The 20,791-nt window shown below is 44.9% G+C and overlaps 1 protein-coding gene across 10 annotated transcripts in view; it reads left to right on the top strand.

Annotated features, from left to right (window-relative positions):
- CSNK1G1 (casein kinase 1 gamma 1) overlaps positions 1 to 20,791 on the top strand; it is an 85,262-nt gene that overhangs the window by 10,613 nt on the left and 53,858 nt on the right. For 4 of the 10 annotated variants that reach the window (XM_072345057.1, XM_072345055.1, XM_072345061.1 and 1 more), the window contains exons 2-3: positions 6,315 to 6,422; positions 13,010 to 13,088. The gene's annotated coding sequence lies outside the window, so the exon portion shown is untranslated. The remainder of the gene's footprint in view (positions 1 to 6,314; positions 6,423 to 13,009; positions 13,089 to 20,791) is intronic. The other 6 variants (XM_072345058.1, XM_072345054.1, XM_072345062.1 and 3 more) reach the window with 3 other exon arrangements.

The raw sequence follows: 20,791 nt of genomic DNA, 5'->3' as shown, positions 1-20,791 counted from the left end.
AACTACCACAACTATTCCAGGAGATAAGAGTTTAACGTGTGTGTGTGTGTGTTAATAATGAAACCTTTCTGGCTAGTTATTGTTAACCAGCTTGTTAGTGTCTTCTAAAAGGTTGTGACGTGGGGAAGAAGAGAACCAGGAGGGATGAAGAGAAGCAGCAGAGCACTTTAAGTCTGCTGAAAAGGAGCTCTTGAGGAGCAGCAGAAGTGCTGATGGATGGAAGCTTCTCCTGGAAAGCATCACCCCTGCTCTGCAGAGGGCCATCTGCAGTAGATGTGTGTGACTGACTTTCTGCTCTGCAGAGTTATTGGCCCGAACCTGTCAGATGGGCAGAGTAGACCCCAAATAGCTGTGTATGGGTTACTGACTGGTCATCAGGCTCAAGGCATTGCTATGCTGATGAGCATCTGGAGCATAAAGGAGTCAGTGAACTTGTGTATCAAGTGTGAGATTGCTGAGCAAATTATCACAGCAGTAAGTTCTCTGATGGCTGGTTACATATCTCTTACAGAATGCCTGAGCTTTAGCTTCAATAGGAACCTGACTCACTGTCAGGTTCCTATTGAAGGCATCTTGCAAGGAAACTCCTTGGATGAGGTGGACATTTAAAAATTATAAGTGTGCTTCAAATCCCTTTTGGGCTAACTTGTTTCAAACTTCAGAGGAGTTTGCCTCTTCCAGAAGAGACTAGGAGTGAAAATGTTCCTTGTACAAGTGCTGTCAGCTCTTTAAGTCTCAACTGTGTAGACCATAAGGGGACCCTTTGGAGAGGAAGAAATCCGAAAGATGAGCAAAGTGTGTGGTGATGATGGTGCAGTATAGAATGTGATATACGTACTGGGTGTTTCAGATGATGCTGTGGAGTGAGTAGAGGCATCTGAGACTATCATTGCAGTGTTCTTGAATGCCTGATTTGATAAGATAGCTCAAATTTAAAATCCTGCTCATGAATATAAACCAACGTAGATACAATTTGTTTAATCAAGATGTGTGCTGTGTTCCAGTCCATCTCGCTGAACTTGCATTGCACCAGGCCAGTAGTCAGCGCGGTTGCATTGGGGAGCTCCATTCCTGTCTTGGGGGAAGCGAAGGAGGAGGCAGGGTGTGCTCGTTTTGCATCCTTACATACGAGGGTGGCCCTGTTCTACCTTCTCACCTGTTGCTCTAATGTTTCTGTTATCAGAACAGGGCTGTCTCCGTAGCACCAGCTAAAAAGCAGATGTTTTGCATTAGGATGTGTGCCTGTTTCTCCCTGAGCTGTGCGGTGTCTTCCAGGCTCCTGTTGCTTGTGTGGTGTCTGTGGCTGTGTGGGGAGGAGGCTAAATGGTCTGGAAGTGAGAAGTCAGCAATTGCTGGGGTTGAGCTTTCCCACTTTTATCTTCCAGCTTTGGAGGCTGTATTGAGCAGGTTAAGTTTTGCCAAGGATAAATTGCAGTTATGTTTGAGCGTCCTCAGTGAGGCTATAATGTTGTTGTCCACTCGGGCTGGTGTGTCATTGAGCCATGAAACACCAGGTGATTCATTACCACTGAAAACATGCAGCCTGGCTCCTTTTGGGGAACACCCCATGGGCACGGGTGGTGAAAACCTTGCCTAATGAAACTTAGGAGAAGCAGGACTCTGTTCTGAATGATTCAGGGTTTGAAGAATTCTATTTGTTAAATTCTTGTGCCGTGAGCAGCACTATCTGAACTTGTCCACTTGTTTTTTCCAGCTTTTTGGATCTTCTTGTCTCATTTGAAGCATCATTATGTTCTCTTTCATTACAAAGACTGTTGGCATTGCTTTTGGAGTCTTCAGCGCTTTGCTTCTAACAAAACACTGGTTTCCTTTTGGCATGGGCTGGTAGGAGTGTGTGCAGGCTTAGCTTTCTGCAGGCTCTGTCTGTGTGCAGAGGTCCCGGTTTGGTACACTGGGGTAGAGCACAAAGTTTGGGTTGCTCTTCTGCTTTTATAAAGGGAAGACTGCAATGGAGACCCACTTGTGCTCTACCACAATGTGTGGCAATGTGTGGGCTACCCATGTGAGTTAGGGGAATTGAAAGATGTTAAATTGTATTTACAAAGCTTTGCAAGCAGCAGTGTGGGGTTTTTTTTAACTTATTTTTTCATAGGTGTCAGACAATAAATACTGTTCAGAGTGCAGCCCAAGTACAGCGCCAGAATAAAAGCTGGGTTTTTATTCTCCAGTTGAGCAGAATAAATGTAGATGTCAGCTTTGGGGTGTATTCAGAGAGGAATTTGCAAATTACTGAATGCAGACAGGAGCTCTGCTGCAAGCACAGTTGTTAAGGCATTGAGCTGTGTGCCCAGCTCTCCTCCAGGTATTGCTTGTACGTATTTATTCCTGGTGAAAAACTTGCAAATTACCTGGTGAGGGAAGGCTTTTCTTTCTGATACAGCTGCTTTCCATGTTTCAAGGGCAGATGTCCTCAATGTTTAGTTTGGGTCTCTTCTGCTTTTACAGCTACTGGGCATAGTTTTAATATCTACTGGTAATTAGCAAACAGCGCTGCATGTTTATTCCCTGATTGCTGCTTATTTATTCTCTGCAATCAAATTGAGTCTTTGGTTTCCCTTCTGACAAGAAGTGTTTATCTTTACTTAGCTTAAAGGGCAGTGTTGGGTTAGATCAGGTCATGTAGGTGAGGTGCTCAGGGCTGAAGGTGGGAGGAGGGAGCTGTGCTGCCTGCATGGAGGTGGGAGCTTTGGTTGAAGGTAACTGAAGCAGGATCAGGAGCAGAGCTGCTGAGGTAGCTTAGGGCTACCGAAGGCTTCTGCAAGGTCAGAGAAGCTGGGCAAGCCCATGAGAAGGCTGTACTGAGCACTGCTGAATGGCCAAAAGCCCACACTGGCTTGGAAAGACCCAGGAATAAAAACCAAAGAAGCTATGTGTGCTTTCCCTCTTCTTTCCCTTTCCTGGGCATCTGCTTCTGCTGGCTCTCCTCTCATTGCTGAAGGTGGAGTCTTTAGGAACATGACTGCCCTGGAGTTCTGAAACTCTTAGTGCTCAGAGAACTTGTCTTCATTGTTCTAATTGGTTCAATAGCTTTGGTTAAAGGTCTGCAGTGGAAGAGAATGGAATATGGAGTGGTGTTTTAAAAACAAGTAAGCAAAGAATCCAACCAGAACGTGGTGTGTACCTCCAGATTGCTCATGTGTTTGTTGGTAGAAACGTGATGCCTCCTAGGAGGGGAGGCAAGCCTTTCTCTAGACAGAACTTGTGAACACTGACATGTTGGGCTTGGAATAGAAGTGTTGTAGGTTTCTACGCCAAAGCTGCTCACTAGTGTTGATGTCTCCTGAAAAGACCTCCCTGCTCACCAGAAGTGATCTGCAGAGAACCTCATTTTTCCATGTGGGTGTTGGAGCATTTTCAATGAAAATGTGCTGACCCAAATGCACATTGGTCCAGGTCAGATGGGTGATTTTTCAGGTAAGGCTGTGTATGCCACCAGTCCAATTTCTTACCACTGAAGCTTGATGTGAATGTTGTTCTTGCTCTTAAGGTTTGTTCCATCGTCTAATACCAATGTGAACTTTTTGACCCCTCTTTGAGTGTTGGCTGGCACAAAGACTTCAAAGTGGGGTAGCATCCATTAGGTTGGAATTTTGATATTGCTCCTGTGCATTAAACTCATAAAGCTCAAACGTTTGTGCAGCTAACTGACAATAAATAGCAATGAGGTGAAATACAGAGATCCCAAAACTGTGTGCATACCACCTGTGAGCCCCATAGGGGAAGGTTTTGTAGCATCACTTTCATGCTGTGATGGAAGTGGTGTCCTCTGGGAGCTGAGCAGCATCTGTGAATTTTCTAATGCCAGGCTTTTAAAGTAGTCTCTCTTGGTTCCCACTGCCTCAGTTCCCCCAAACCCAATAAGGAAAGGAAGGATCTGGCTCTGTGTGTTAAGATACAAATATCTATTGTTGAGGTGCCTTTAGGGATGTTGGTCCTGCCTGGGAACCTGAAACAGGAAGGCTGGCTTCTCAGCTGCACTTCTCTTGGAAAGTAATGGGGAAGAATACCTTGCAAGGCTTACATTTTCTATATTACAGTCCTTCTGTTTTTGGCACTGTAAAATAGAGATATTCCTGAGGAGGGTGGCACAGTGGGATCTAGGGCATACTTTTAGACTGTTTCTCCCTGCATGCTCCTGTAAACCCGAGGTTTGGAGTTCAACGTATACGTACATCTCCAGGCCCAGTGAGTGCCATCAAGATGTCACAGGAAAAACTCACCAAGTGTCTGGAGGTACTAATTAAACACACAAAAGCTTAATTACCTGTCCAAAACTGGAAGGGGTCTGTCTTGTGGCTTAGGACAGCCTCTTTCATCCCTTCTTTCTGTAGCAGGTGTGCTGCACTGTGTTCTGCATAATTGGAGGCTTTCTGAATGTGGCTACCACGATAAACTTGTGCTCCAACCGGGCTGACCACATATTCTCACTTGTAACCATTGCTGTTTGTCCCACAAGTGGTAGCTATTTCATGCCATGCCAAACATGGTTCCTGGTTTCTAGTCCAAATCTGTCACATGCTACAATCATGCATTGGGTCCTCCTCTTACCTTGAGTTTCTCTCTGCTTTGCTGGAGCAGTCTTGCTGCCGGGTGGGATTTCTGGGTGAGCAGCCCAGCATCATCAGCTGCCAGGTTGGACAATGGGCTCTGCCTTTTGAGCTTGGGATGCTCTTACGAGGCTGGAGCCTCACCTCTGGTAAGGTGCTGCTCTGTGAGGTTGGGAGGAGTGGTGTTTGCTGTGCTGGTTGGAAGGTCTGGCAGCAAATGTCTTGCACAAGGTGGGGATGGGTTTTTGGGATTGGCCCTTGCCAGCAGGAAGTTGCAGAGATACACTGGGGATTTTCTTGTGTTACACTTTGACTCCTCCATACCGTGCCAATGTTGTTCTTCCAGCAGAACATGAGTAATAGCTAACCTCTAGCTTAGCAGAGTGTGAAATGATCTATTTACTCTGGGAACAGTCCGGCTTCCTTTTTCTTTCTTAATGAAAGTTGGCATTAAGGTGAAGATGTCAAGTCAGTCTTTGCTCAGAGATCCCTGATATGAATTTGTATGTGTATTTCTGTCTTCCTCTGAAGTTTAACTAAAGCATGTTCAAGGTGGCAGAGGAGCAAGCTTCCCCGTATGCTTGGCATTGAAAAACAGGCACTGCCTCGTGAATGGGATGCTCCTACCCTTTACCTAAGTAACTCACTGAAGCTGCAGTCCCTTCTTGCTCTGTACAGAGAACTTGGCAATTTTCTGGTTCTCATAGGGCTTGGTTTGGGACAAGTTTGGCCAGTTCTTCCTTGCTCTAATGTTTGACCTGGTCAAAACTCTTAAAACTTGAACATGGGGTAGAACTGAAGTTTGCTTTAAGTGCTTCCTAATAAGCATAATATTAGGAGTCATGCTTAACCCGATGCCTTTTCATATTAGAAGAATGGAGTGACTGAGTGCTGAAGCTGTAGAGCAGGTGCCTGGCTTCATTCACAATTGGTACTGGTAATTGTAGTGAGGATTACTAATGGTACCTTCTGTGAGACTTTGCCTTTGAGCAATCCTCATAGCTTCTTGTATAGAACTGAGGAATGACACTGGAAGAACATGTGTGTGACTTGGGCTGAACTGACAAGAAGTTTATAAGAGTACAGGCAGAGGTAGAGCAAAATCCAGTGTGATGGAGCCAAAGCAGTGCCTCTTGGGTGCTCAGTGATGGCTTTGGTGTATTTGTTCTTCACAACGGAGACAGCAAAAAGTATTCTCCTGGCTGATGTGCCGGAGCAAGTGATAGGTATCTTCTGCTGTGGCTGGGATAGAGGGTCAGTAGTTACAGAACAAGCAGTTGGAGAGGGCAGTGTGGGCCCTTAATGTTCTACCCCTGCTTTAGTAGTTGTGAAAATGCAGATAGAAGTGCAAGCTCTGCACACCTCTGTGTTGCAAAGCAGCATGTCTGGGAACTCCTCTTGTATGTGGCTGTCAGTTTTTTTTACAACTTGAAGTTATTTTTTTTAGATGGCTTTTATCAGAACAATCCATGCCTTGTGATTTGGGAGTCTGTCCCCCAAGGTGGGGAAATGCTGTTTCCTAGAGAGACAAAAAGCATCTGTAGTTGAAGAAAACCCTGTTGCTGAAGTACATACTATAGCACAGAAAGCTATTCGTTTGCTGAAACGTGGAGTAAGGAGAAATACTAGAATTTTTCTGCAAGTGATGCTGGCTCTTTTGTCTGCTTGGAAGTTTGAGTTCTAGCTGTTACATTTAGTTTTAGTGTTATGTTTCAACTTTCTAAAATGTTTTCTCTTGCCTTCCAGTTTCACTACAGATATGACTGGCTAGCTGCTGTGCTGCTCCTATGCCCCAGCACTCACTACCCTGTGATGTCAGATAACAAACACAAGAAGTGAGTCACAAAACGTGTGGTGAGTACCACAGGGCTTTGTATTCTGGGGAGTCTTAGCATACTGTTCTCATCTTTGCTCCTAAAAAGTATCTGGTGAGTCTTATGGAGAGATGCCAGGAGACTGTTGTTGTGTTCAACTTGCAAGTTGCTCCATTTTTATTTCTGTTTTATTATATTTTTCTCTCGGTTTTGCCAACTTTTTTTTTTTTTAACCTGAAATATCTGTGAGCTTGCTTCTCTGTTCTACTTTACCTGGCTTCATTTTTGGAAGTGTGAGTGTTGAGCTGAAAAATTGGGTATTTGCCATGCTGCCTGCCAAATATGAGTGTCTTCAGCAAGGAAACTGGGCAGGATAAGTCCCAAAGTTTTCCTGAAGAGATGAAGCTTCTCAAAATGTGCTTTAACTTTAGTAACAGGGTATCAGGCTGATGTGCTCTGTAAGGGAGCATTTGTTCCAGTGTGACAAGTAGAATATGGGGTGGACTACCTGTTCTGTTAGGGCTCGCCTCTGGGACAAGCAGAAAACTCTAAACTGACGGTGTTGAGAATTTTCTTCTCCTGAAGAAGGAAGAGAAAGCAAAGGTGTGTGTTTGGCTTAGGCATGGACAGATGCCTCGATTTCATTAACCAGGCATTAGTGACCAAAATAAACCAAACCAAAAGGTGCATTTAGGTGGATGCAGGTGCTCTCTGGGAGAGAGCAGTGCAGGTCACTCTGCTTGGCACATGTTTCCCAGGGATGCTGGTAAGGAGTACTGCAGGGGTGGCACGCAGTTTGCATCTGTTTAGAGTTTTGTCTCATCCTTTTGGAGTGCTGTTTCTTCTCCTGGACAGAATGACTTCAGAAAACAAATGCTCTAAATTGTAATTTGCATTTTAAATTTTGTACACAGCCTCGTGAACCTTTGACTTTTGGTAGTTTCAGTGGGAGGGTGGAAGAAACAAATGGAAGGATGGCAGTTTGCTGCTATTGGTAGCTTCCAGAATAGAGGAGGAACTGGTTTTCAATTTTTGTTTGATATGGTACGTCCAGCAATTTTGTTCCCTGAAAGTGATTTTTTTTTGTGTCACTAGTAAGTTTACTGTTAATAGTGTGAAAAGTGTTTAGTTAAGCATCAGCCTGAACTGCTCTCTGTCTTCTTAATATGGATGCAGCAGAGACTGTAGGCATCTGACTCCTCTTCATTCTTTTTGTATTGTTTTGTCTCAAAGATAAGCTGTTGAAGTCTGAAGCAGACTGCTTTGTTGATGTAGTGCTGTGGAAGGTTGCTTCCATGACAAGTCACTGCCTTCTTTTCCTTCTTTGTCTGTATGAAGACTGGGATCTTGGGAAGGTTTCTATCAGATGAAACTATTTCCATGGGTTTGGGATCATATCGTGTGTTTCCACTTGAAACTTCTGCCCAGCTCACAGTGCTTAACTTTTTTCTCCCGTACTTGCTTTCTGTTTCACCACTGGCACAAAGATGTAGTTTTCTAGCATAGACTGCTAGGCAATGGGAGCACTAAATTAGTCAGCAAGGTGATCCAAGTGCATGGTTCTTTTAGTTGCTGATGTGTTACTGAAACTCGTTATCGTAGAACCAAAGGATAGTTTGGGTTGGAAGGGACATCAAGGACCATCAAGCTCCAACCTTAGCAGTTCCAAGTCATTATAAGTGCCGCTTGCCTCAGCCACGATTTTGCTCCCAAGCTGCCTATGCTTGTGTTCCTTTCCTGCATCCCATCTTATCTTTTTGTGTACTTTTAAATCTCATCTTTTTTGTGTACTTCTTTTTTTTTGTGTGTGTGTGTGTGTACATCTTATTTTTTTGTGTACTGTTAAACTACCTCTGGTTTTCCCATTTCATGACTCCATTCCCTCATGTTCCTTTGCAAGCCAGCACCATACTTGTGTCTTCATCTGTAAGATCTCTGTCTCAGAATCCCGAGGCAGCCTGACTTCTTCCCAGTCCCTGTGAAAACTGCCAGGCTCTTCTGCTTGCTCATCTATACTATGAAAACAGGCTTACGAGGCCATACAAGAGAGTGGCCACTGAATCTGCTGTGTTTTCCCCCAATGTTCTCAGCAAACCTGCCATGTCCCGTTTGGGAAGTCTGGCTTCAGGAGCACATCGTTCCTGGATGGCATGGACAAGAGCAGCAGAAGCTGTTTTAATGGGGAAGTTCCTGGATTAAAGGGTTGTTAATGTTTAATCTCTGCTGTACTCAGTGAGTGCTTTTCTGCATGGCAGTAGATCCAGCAGGTGATGGTATGTGATGGAGTGGTGCCGGACATACTGTACTGTCTGAGCATTCAGTGTGGATTGCAGAGAACACATCTCCATTCAAATATTCATCTGGATCCAAAATCCTACCCTTGATGTTACCCTCCCAATCTTACCTTGGGAGACGGCAGTGAAAGCTGTGGGTGCCTCTACTGTTCTGTGGCTGCACGTGGAGTTGTCCTGACGATGTGTGGTAGCTAAAATATCCTTCTGTACAAGAAGCTTTCTAGTTATATTAGTCATCCATCAAGCTTCTGGATTATTTAAGTGCTGAAACTTTCCTCAAAGAACAGCAGTATCTATTTGTAGAAAGGTACATCGTGTGAAGTGCTATTCCAGTATATTAGAGTTACGCTCTTTGAGATGTTCTCAGGAATGCTGCATCTCCTGTTGTGGGACTTTGTGATATGTGAGGTCTGTACCAAAGGTCTGTAAACATAAGAGGCTTTGGGTTGGTCTTGGGCACTCGAATAGTGCTGCCATTAGGGTTCCTTCCCAGTGGTGAGCCAGCAGTTGAGCAGTGTGCAGTCGATCTGTTGGGTGCTGGGTGCAGGATCTGATAAACCTGGAGGAAAAAGGAACAGTGACCAAAAAGATGCTTGGAGTGGTACAGGTAAAATATTCTTCTGCTACATATGGAGGTGGCCAATCTTAAATTTTTAATGACATTTTAAATTCTTCTGGGGTCTACTGAGTTGATCAGAGTCTTAATCAGGAATAATCTGAGTCTTGAAATGCCTGGAGCTGAACTGGTTCTCTCTGCAGCTGCAGTTCACCTGTCCCTAGCAGAGCTGTTTATGGAATATCATTGGAACAGCTACTAGCTAGATGGTTAATTACAGCATGTTTGTATTTCCATCAACTCATAAAAACTTGAACGTTTGTTGCTTTGGAATTTCTATGTTGCAGTGCAGACCGGCTAACTCCATTGTATTCTAACCCAGAAATTAAGCTCTGTTTTCTGTAACATTTGAAATTCATAGGCTGGCAAAACCCTTGCTCTTGCTTGTGCAGTCTGGGGTTTATGTAACTCATTATTTTTGCTCAAGTGTTGCAGTCTGTTTCCTCTAGCAACAGCCAATGGATGTTTAGCTGAACAAGACTTAATTCTTTAAAACTGACCTGTAAGAAATGTGTGAAGGCGAACATGGGGGTGGAACAATTGTATGTCAGCATGGTTTCCAATTGCGCACTAAGAATCTGGTGCAAGCCTTGCTGTTTCATTTGAGCAAGGATGGATCCTTATTTTTTTGTGCTATGCTGCCTTTTCCATGGTTGTTAATGCTTCCATAAATGTGCTGTTTTAAGGCTGGAGGAGGGACATCAAGCTATCTAATGAAGATTAACATCACTTGGGCAATTAGCACCGTGTGGGCTGAGTCTGGTTGATCTGCTGTGCTGATCCTGCTGTGAATGTTTGTTGTCTGTCAGCTGTACGTAACCGTGACTTTGTATGTAACTGTGGTCAACCTGGCAGGAGGCAGATCCAGTTGTATGGGCAACTAAATCCTGCTTCACTTTCTTTGGTGGGTGAAGAGAATGTCCCAGTGTTTTGTGGGTGATAAAGGTAGGATGAGGGGTGATGGCTTGATATTAAAAAAGGGTGTGCTTAAATGAGATGTAAGAAAGAAGTCCTTTATTAAGGGGGTGTTTAGGTGCTGGCTGTCCCTGCAGGCGTTCAGCCCACCTGGTGTCAGCTGAGTTAGCACCTGAGTGCAGGTGCTCTGCTCCTCCATTTGGGAATTCCAGCCTTTGTTCTGGTGCTTATTCAGAAATCCTGGATGCCGCACACAGAACTGTCACACTACTTCAGGAGGAGGTGACTTGAATCTCCTTTTTTCCTGGTTGGGTACAAGGCTGGTGTTTGCAGTAATACCTTGAACTCTTAGCCCCTGTGCTGCTTGCGTCAGGTTTGTGTTTTCAGTCATTTTCAAAGCTAATGCATGATAATACAGTAAGGCTTTGCTAAAGTGAGCTTGTGAGTGATGTGCTCTTTGAGTCCTTGCTGGCTTCTACTGCGGTCACCTGCTTTTGTCACCTTGGCACGATGTGCTGCATTTGTTTCTCCTTTAGCTCTCCTAGATGGCTCATTTTTGAAGTGTTATTGAATTATTTTGCTTACTAACTGAAGCTTTCATAATTGAAATACTATGTTGAATTGAAATATCAACTAAATAATTGAAGTTGAGAGTTTCCTATCCTGGTGGGAAGGGGAGGGAGGCTGTGCTATATCCTGGTGTTTCAAAAACATGTGAGGGTGGAAGATGTGGCTACAGTTTTAGTGACAGCTATTGGTGCTACAGTTAACACAAATGAAAGCCTTTATGTTCTTGACATGCTGCTATTATACAGGATACAAAGAGAGGTACTGAGAATTAGCAAACATGGAAGCAAACCTTGAGAACATGCATTTGTTTTGAGCTGTTAGAGGAATCATAATGTCCAATTGTCTGCAAGCTTCCCAACCGTTCATTTAGTGGAGCAGCAGTCTGATAGTTTGCTGGAAAGGGAATGATAGCAGCCCCCTTCAACTCTTCTGCTTGTTTGTTTTTATCCTCTCAGTGGGCTTCAGCCAGGAACCTGATGGAAAGCAACCACCTAACTTGGGAATGTTGGCCCTCGGTGCTTCCCATTGCTTGGGAAGCTGTCTGTCTGTCCTGCTCATGGGCAGGGTGTTGCAGCTCAGCTTCTAATTGAAGAGTCCTGACCTCAACCCATGGCTGTTCAGGGCTGGACTTGCTGCCTTCTGCTTAATTCCAGCTTCTCACTTTGCTGCTAATTGCTGAGGTCGTTGCACTGTTGCTGACTGTGGGCTGCTGTGTGCTTGGGGATGGAGCGTTCTAGAGGTGCTGTGATTTGGAGCCATGTTTCAGGCTTAAGAGATTTTGGGGAGCTGCTTGGGGATTCACCTGCTGTTAGTCACTAGGAACAGTATGAAGCAAACAGAAAATGTTATGGAGATAAGCTGATGTCTGTCTGAGAGTGATTGTGAAAAACCTGGAGGTAAATGCTTAATTATTTCAGTTGGAAGGCTTCAGAAGTTTTTCTCATCACCTTGAACCTTCCCACTGTGCTTCAGCACTTGCAGCTTGCTGAATATTAAACATGTTACTGTGTATCTGAGCTACTATAAGAACAAAACCAGAAACAGTGCATATGGAGCTTTGACTCGCACCCAAACTCAGTAGTTGTGCTGGCATAAATAGATCTGTGAAAGCTGTTTTCAGACGGTGCAGGGATACTTGGTCTTGCTGATTTTGCTTGTGTTGGGGAGGGGGAAAAACTACCAGGAAAAGTGAAGCTAATTAACTGATACAATATGTATCTGCTCAGCAGATGGATTAGGTATAAGCTGCTTTCTTACAAACCCTTGAAGTGAAAGAATTGTCATGTGCTAACTCATCTTTTCCTAAAAACAACCCAAAATCTAGCACTGATTTGCAGCTATCACGGTAATCCAGGAAATAATTCCCTTCAGAGGCTGTAAAATTGTAATCCTATTTTCTCAACATTCAAGAGTGTAGGGAGGTCAGAAGAGATGCAGGCATTGTGTCTCCTGTATTTGGTACCATTTTGAGGGAAACCAGAGGAACCCTTGCAGCAGTCAAGTCAGGTCCTTGCAGTCAAGTCAGTGATGAACAGCCCCACTAACAAGCATGGGTTTGCTGGCTGCTCCTGGAACTGGTGCCCTTTGGCACAGAGGTCCTGAGTTGTCTTCTGCTGCATCTGAATGTATGTGCTGTGGAAGAACAGCAATGGATATGACAGATAGGGACTATCCTACTTTCCCCCTAGAAACACTATAAGTGATTTTTAAAGGCAAATACAGTTGCTGTTTTTATCCAGCAGCAGCTTACAGACTTGTAGTTCATCACTGTTATAACTTCAGGTTGGGAAGGTTCTGTAGCTTGTTTTTGACACCTCAACAGGGCTCCTTTGGTACAATCAGATAATGATTCATCCCTTGAATATATGTAGGTAGGCTTTCTTCACTCTGAGAAAGAGGAAAAGGGATAGATATCTTGTTTGATCTAAGCTGTAGAGCATGACATTGAGAGCTGCAGGTCCCAGAAAGCTACATAAATCCAGAAAGAAGTGGGACAGGTTTACTCAAAGGGAGAGAATCAGTCTGACTTTGCTGTAATGCTATTGCTTTGGGTCATGCAACAGTCTTCAAGTCTTTAGCTCTGATGTAGAGTATTGCTGTGCTTTTCCATGCTCCTGCAGCCTTGGTCAGACATGCTGTTCATCTATGATGGCACCAGGTGGACCCTTGGTGTGTTTCCTCATGCTCTGATTGCTGGCAGTGACTTGATTTTTCTTTTTCTTTTATGTACAGTGAGTGATTCACAGGGATATTTCTAGCTGAATATGAAATCATTTCCAGGATTCAAAGCACAGAAGTTGACTTCTGACACGTAAGTGATGTACAGCCAAATATTGGGCATGTTGTTTAGACACTGTTAAGGAGATGCTACCTTTCTCCTCAGAAATATGCTGTATTTTTACTTCTTCCCATGCAGGAGAAATGCTTTGCGGGCTGAAGAATTGGACTTGTTTGTTTAGCTGTCTCAAGGTTATAGTGTTTGCATGGAATGGAACAGACACAGTAATGAAGTAATTCATCTCTGAAATACAGGTTAAAGATGATGCTTTGTATTATGGTGTTCTGTGGTTGTGGGAGGCAAGCTTTTCCACCTTAGAGGCTCAACCATTTCTTTATTTCCCTGAAAGTTTGGTGGTGGGAAAGAGTTTGGATGAGAGCTTTGTGCCATTCAGAGGACACTTGGTAGTCCAAGCACTTTGGCTTTTCTCATTGGCTAGGTGGTAAGTCTGCATGAGACAAGGGAAGGAAAACCAAACTGCTTCTTCTTTTAGCCTTATGTGCTCTTGTTATTCACAGCTCCATCCATTTGTCCAAGAAAGCGTTGGGCTCCCTGCTGAAGACTTTAGCCTCCAGATACTGAAACACTCAAAGTGATGACCTTAGGAGTTGCTCTCAAGCATTAAGTAGCTTAATGTTGCCAACTTTGCTATTTTTCCCTTTTTTTGGTAGCCTGCAAGGTCACTTCACTACACTGCAGTGGCTTTGGGAAGGGAAGATAAGTCTATCTTAGAGCATGATACTAAAATTGATGGGGTGGAATAGTTGTTGTCTGTGCTCCATGAAATTGGTGCTTGTGAAATGAATGCTAAAGGTTCACGTGAAGTAAGTTTCTATCTGCAACTAGTCAAAAGCAAAACAACATATGCTCATCAGGGTGTGTGTTCCATGGTTACAGATCTCCACAAACACGTTTTGCATCTCTTCTTAATTCTAAAAGGTACAACCATATAGATTTAAGTATGAAGTCTGAAAGGGCAGAATAGAAGGCTTCCAGAGCCTTTTTGCTTTCCTATCCATAGCAATATGGAAAGCTGAAGGTTGTCACAAGGCTATACTGGAACTTGGAGCAGCAAAAAATCCAAATGGCAGGAATTCCTTGAGGCTAATGCTGTAGCTGGGTGACATGGGAAGGGAAATGTGTTCATCTACTCTAGTTTCCAGTTTAAAAGTCACTCTGAAGTTCAGGTATGCTTCATATTTTCTCCAAGTGTATCAGAAGTGGGCGACTTCTTGTTGTTCCTTGTGTATTGTTTATTTCTTTGGGCGTTGGCTTTGGTTTCTCCCTGTCTCTAATCCAGGTGAAGCCATAGGGTTACATCTCTTTATACCAAGCTCATGCCTTAATCTTATCATAGGGACTTGTTTCGGTTCTTGAGAAATCTTTAGGTTTCTCTCGACAGCGCTGCTAACTTTTTATGCCATCCCAGGACGGGAAATACAGAATCATGGAGCTCTTCTTACTGTGCTTGAAATTTCCTTGTAACCCAGTTTGGGATATCAAAGTATTGTACAACCTTTCTTAGTACAAGACTGTACTGCTTCAATTTGACCATCAAAATACTTCTCAGCTTTCTTTGAAGATCCAGCTCACTCATTCCTTGGAAATCCTGGTCTTAAGGAATGACTCTGGAATTGGCTGCTGTGATGTTCTGTTCATGCGGTCTCAGTCCTCGAATTCTGTTGTTTATTGGCCTCCTGCCCTAAAATGTCTAATTCCCCTGGCTTTCACCTTGGGACTTCCCAGAAGAATAGGGCAAGGATCTGGGCAGGGAGCATCCATCAGCAGCTTACTCCCATGCCCTACGTGTGCTGATCCTGTGTCAGAGGGACTGAATGACTGTAAACGGCAGCTTAGGAAGAAGTGCATTGTCAGTCCTTGGATAACACAGTATCTGGTAAGGCCCAAGTTGTGAAGCCTTTATTGCAGCTGTGAACAACTCTTCTCCTTTGTGTTTCACCACATAATTGGGCTCATGCTTTGTTATTTCCTTGGGTGAGGGATCATGTGGATTTCTTTCCTTGGCTTTGTCAGAACAGCTGCAGAAAAGGAAGGATTTTTCAATCCCATTTAACAAAGATGTCAATGCATGAATGGGTTCAGAAGCTTGCAAAGCAGGAATACTGACATATCTGAGGCCAACACATAAATCTAATTGCTTTAGCAAAATGTTTCCTTCTGCTGACAGCAAGCCTTGACTTTGCTCTTATTCATACTAGCTGGCATTTATAGGTATGTGTCTTGCCTTTCCTTCTGAATGGATTGCCGGACCATAAGCGGGTAGATTTGTTTGTTGTCGCTTAATATTTGCTTTACGTGAGCATGTGTCAGGCTTACAGCAGACAGAGGAGCCAGACTGCAAGCTGTGCAAAGTCCTTAGCATCAGGGAAAGAAAAGAACTAGATGCTGGCTTGTAAATCAGCTGTCTGAAACTGAGAAATCTCTTCTGCTCCTGCCCCCTGTTCACCTGCGTGCTGTTTCCTTAAGCTGATGTTGCTACATCAAATGCATGCAAACCTGAAAGCATGTGTCAGTGCTGCCTGTTCCTGCTGCTCGCAGTCATTGCTCGAAACCGAGCATGCTGTAGGTGGGCATCCAGTCCTGTCAGTTCTGATGCAACACTGGGAGTGCTCCTTTGGGACAGAGGGAACGGGAGGTACCTGGTGGTAGGGCTTGTTTGCCACATCCCATAACCTCTATGCTGATCCTCCTCAGGCACTGGGGAGTGTAAGTCCTGGTGGAAGTAGCTGTATCGCTCAGGCCTATGTGTTAAAATAACTCAGGTTTCTTGTGCTGTTAAAATGGTGTTTGTTGATCCTGGAAATAACACTGCATGGTGCTGGGGTTTGGGTAGCAGTGCTGTTCCCTTCCTGTGCTTCTCACCATGGACGTATGGCAGGGATGCTTTGCCTTGCTGTGCAGGGGTTCTGCCATCTGTTCTTGCCCACACCTTGTGCTGCTTCTCTTGGAAGTTAGCTTCCAATGTGCACGCTCCCCTTTTATCAGGAGCAGGGCAGTGTGATGTCTGGCAACCCTTCCTTATGTAGCTGCATTCAGGAAGGTAGAGTGTCTCATAGCTGGGCTGCTCCTTTGCAAATTTAACTCTATCCAATTACTGTGTACCCAAGAAGAGGAGGAAACTCAAGGAGCTTGATAGTCTGTGAATGCAAACAGTGTCAGCCAGATGGGTACAGCCAAAAGAAAAACAACCTGCAGAGCTTATCCCAAGGCTCTTTGTGAGAAACTGGAAATTACTTGCTGCTTTGTGGTGCTTTCTCTGTGCCACCCAGGCACTGTGTGAGCAGCCTAATGGTGGGCCTGCTATGTGCCTCTCTGATGTTACCTGGCCCCACACAGCACACAGACATCTGTGAGTGATATCATGGAGAAGTGGCACAGGTAGAAGAGTGGCAGGCGTGGTATGGGGCTTTCTGATGTATTCTGAAAAGCCAAAGCACCCTTCCAGCACCTGAAAGCTTTCTACTCCTGGTCCTCATAGGTGTTCCCTATGGTCCTGGCTGCTACCTAGCCCTCCTGAGGAGTAATGAGGTACAGACATTACTCTGGGAACATATGCTCCAGCCTGTCTGTATCTTGAGACTGATTGCTCTGCTGAGGAAGTACAGGGCATTATGGAGCTCGTGTAGGTGCAGCCCATCTTATTGCTGGCAGGAACAGAAGGAAGCCAGTAACTGAGCCTGTACCTTGCACTGGGAGGAGGCAGCTCAGAGCCATGCTGCAGGAGTGACCTTTGCTTTGTGCAAAGCAGGAGGCTGGGCTGTTCCTCAGAGCTGTCACAGAGCTGCCAGGCATCTCTCAGCCCCCCTGCAAGGGGCTGCGCGTCTCCAGCAGGTATTTTGCTTTGTCTGCATGTCGTTCTTGGCAACTTCTCAATCGCATAGACTATCAGAATCAATCTCTTCTGACAGCTAAACTGCTTCATAAGCACACACAGTTGGGAGCCTGGAAAAAAGGAAATCTTAAATTTCAGTGAAAAAGGAGGAGGTTATTTTTGATGGGCCAGAAGGATGCTACCCTGTTGGATAGGTGTGCTTGGGTTTGTTGAGAGCTAGTTCCAGGACTGTAGCACTGTTGCAGTGAAGACTTCATGCAGTTTTTGTAATTCCAGACTGGTAAGGGAGGACAAATTGTTAGGCTTGGATCTCGATGCCTGCTGCAGCAGTGCCTTCTGCATGAAGCTCTGTCTCATGGTCTGTTCCTGGGGTTAGCAAGGCTTGAGGAAGGCACCACCAGACACTTTTACTCAACAGTTTTGCTTGCTTGCTCAGTTCTATGGAATCTCTTTCTGACCAAATTGAGCTGCATGTGACCCTACAAAGGTAGAGGGGAGGGGATAGGGGAGGATGAGGTGCGGAAGCTGCTGCCCCTGCCTGAATGCAGCTCTCAGATCTGTTTGCTCTAGCAACATATTCCTCAGCCCTAAGTGAGCAGTTTCATAACTGGGAGCACTGGTTCTTTTCCTCCCTGGATGCCTGGTGCTCTCTAACCTGCATGTGGGGCTTGTCCCCTGTTTGCCTCCAGCAGTGTGCTGCAGGCCAAGGGAGCTTTCCTTCTGTCTGCGTTAGGTACAGTTTCCTTTTTGAAAAACAGCTTAACTGCAAACCAAATAGTGTAGGAAATGTTGGTTGGATTCCTGCCAGATGTTTGATCTGGTGATAGGAAGCAGCAGCACAACCCTGCAACTGCTGGAAAAGGCAGTGCCTGCAAGGGAGGAGGGGATGGAGTTCAGGCTTGAAAATGAAAAGGTGATCTGTGCTAAATCACTCAATATTGAGTTCTCTTATGCTCCCTTTTTGTGTCCTCTATTGGTATCACTCTTGCATTTCTTAAGAGCTAACCATTCCTCACTTCCCTGTGCTGCCTTTCTGTTACCAGCTCTTATGAGGCATTTCAGGTGACAGGCAGGCAGTGACTTCTCAGCACATGGGCTGCATGGTGCTGAGGAGCAGCTTTGTCAATCCTTGGCCAAACAGTGCCCCACAGCAGCAATGAAGGCACACAGAGTCCCTCTTACAGCCATGTTTACTTGGACTGATTTCTGGTATTTATCCCTGTAGGGCACACCTAGGCAGGGATTAACCTGCCTGGCTTATTGGTTTGTGTTTTCTCAGCACCTAAATCATCACATGGTTGGATACTAGCATGAAGTTCCCTTGGAAAGGGCCTCCTTTTGATGCACTTTGCTAATTCCATGCCTCATGTGTGAAGGTAATTTCTTCTGGAAGGTTTTGCTGCTTTCTGTGGTGGTGGAGAGCTTCATCCAGATCGTTGGTGAGAGTGCTGCTTTTGGGATGGCACACCATTACACCCCCATATATTTAGGTTTCAATTCCAGACTAGCTTCCCACATCTGTGGAGCTACCAGGTGCAATATCACTGTTTTTTTCCCCAGCTGGAGTCCTACTGATGTTTGCAGATGTGGTCTGGACATGGTACTATTCATACACTGATGGATACCATTAGAGGACGGTGCTGCTTCAGACTGCTGACAAGCATCATCCCAGGTCTCTACTTTGCTTGATTGCAGAGGCTGAGATCCTCAGTCTGACCAGCAGCATCTGAAACTTTTTGAGAGACGTGAGCCTTGGCAGAGGTTTGTATCCTTCTAATCCAAGGCAACCAAGAAAAGGCTGTTCTGCTCCTTTGTACTCATCTTTTTGTGGTGCTGTGAGTTTTGGTGGGTCAGAGGAAAGGCAACCAGCTTCTATGGGGCACCCAGAGACCTCTGGAGGTGGGAGACCTTCCTCTTACGGGGGGGACAGCCTACAGCTGTATCCACCTCTTCATTATTTAATACTGGTTATACCTGAGTGGTTGAATTTGTTCTTCCAGAGGAGATGAGTGCTAGCCTTAATCCTGGTGCACAGCCAGGTCAGAATGTGCTTCTCAGCTCTCTTTGAATTAGTCAGGGCTGTCTTTCAGCTCAAGCTGTGTTTAGTTAGCATGACTCCTACTTGCCCCTCATTATTAAGGGATTGTTGCTTTTCCATGATCCTCTCTGTTCAAGTTCACAAGGCCTTTCCTTCTGCCTTATAAGAGGCACTTCTCCCTATCCATACACACCATGAAGGCTGTGTTGGCTCTGAGCTTAGCACTTGCTTTTTTCTAAGAGCAGAAAAAAGCATTTAATGGTTTGGATGTTGCAAAGGAGGGCTGGTTGTTGTTGTTGTGCTGTTTTTTTTTGGTGTGCTTTTTCACATGTAGCTGCCAAATCACCAGTCTCCTCAAGCTTTCCCAGCATGTCTGCAATTCATCCTCCAGTCTGCTTCTCCTTGCCAGGCAGATGAAACAGTCATAGGCTATCAGTGTGCATCTGTGTTAAGTTCTGCTGTCAGTCTGTGAAAGCAGCACTGCTCCCAGTGATCTCAGCCTACTCCAGAGCTGAAGCTGCTCATCAAGGACTTTGCTCCTTGCTGGTATCAGTGAGTGCAAATTACAGTTACATCCATCAGGGAGCACCTAAATTTGCCTGATGTGAGCTGTTTCTTGAAGATGCAAGTGAATGTCTTGAAGTAGCCTTGGTAGGCTCGATCATTTCTTCTTCAGAACTGTTATCTGAAGGGCAGCAAGTGGTGAAGATGTACCTGGAGCTTTTGTTTTGCTCTTGGGTAACCTGGGGAAAAAAATAGGGATATACGTGTGCTTAGATATCAGAGGAGAGAATGTCTGCTGAGTTCTCGTCCTGCACTGGTTCTGCTGTAGACCTTTCACCACTGCCAATTTTTTTCTCATTTCCTCTATAGCATCCTCATGATTATCTGTTTCCTGGAATCTGATCTGGCCTGATCCGATTTTGCAAGCACACGATATCTCAGATGTTGGGCTTTTGCTGGCCTTTGAGAGAGCCGTACAAAGGCTGGGGCTGGCTACCGTCATCTCAGTGCATCTCTCTGAAGCAGTGTGTATGTACAGGATCCCTGGTAGGGCTGCAGCGTGCAGCTGTGTGTGGGCCAAACACCTGCACTGTTCAGAGGTGCCTGGTGCTTACAGGCAGGGATCTGGCAGTCTGTCAGGCCTTTGTGCAGGGGGCTGCATGTCTGTCTCCTGCAGCCAGCCTCAGAAGGTAGCTGGGGGCTTGTCTTTGCTTTTTTCTCCCTCTTCCCAGCTTAAGTAACAACAAAAGAAGCCTCAAGTTTTATATGGAGACTTTTTTTCCTTGATTTTAATAGTTCAACAGTTCCAGCATTGTGCAACTCTTGATGAAGTACATTAACTCCCCTTCTGGCAGAACCTGGTTTGTAGCACTTTGTGTATGAATATGCATGGCTGGATGCTGCATGGCTTCGGCTCAAGTGGGGGAGGGGAGCTGATGCATCCAGCTTGCATCGCGCAAACCACTTCTCTGAAAATGGTCTATTCCTCATTTCAGGACTCTGCATGTGGAAGAACTAAATTACTTCTTTTTCCAGCATAACGTTCCTGGCTTTTCTGTTAAACTTTGTATAAAGGCTTCTGAGAACAAAATTTGGGACTGATTGAATGTAGAAGATGCTGCTCTTGGTGAGACGATTGACAAGACTTGCTTACAGAAACAACTTGCCAGCACATTTGTTTGAGGATGATACGATCAATATTTTCTAGCAAGGATCTTCAAGGAGAAGACTTTATGGAAAGGGCTTCGAGTGGGTTCGCTTCAAGTGTTGAGAGTTCATTTGGGTTCATCCCTTTGTGGAAACTGGAACTATAGTGTGTCAGATTGACAGTCAAGAGTAAGG

Source organism: Excalfactoria chinensis, chromosome 10 (assembly GCF_039878825.1).
Source record: "Excalfactoria chinensis isolate bCotChi1 chromosome 10, bCotChi1.hap2, whole genome shotgun sequence".
NCBI classification, from domain to species: Eukaryota; Metazoa; Chordata; class Aves; order Galliformes; family Phasianidae; genus Excalfactoria; species Excalfactoria chinensis.
This window is presented reverse-complemented; position numbering and strand designations above follow the sequence as displayed.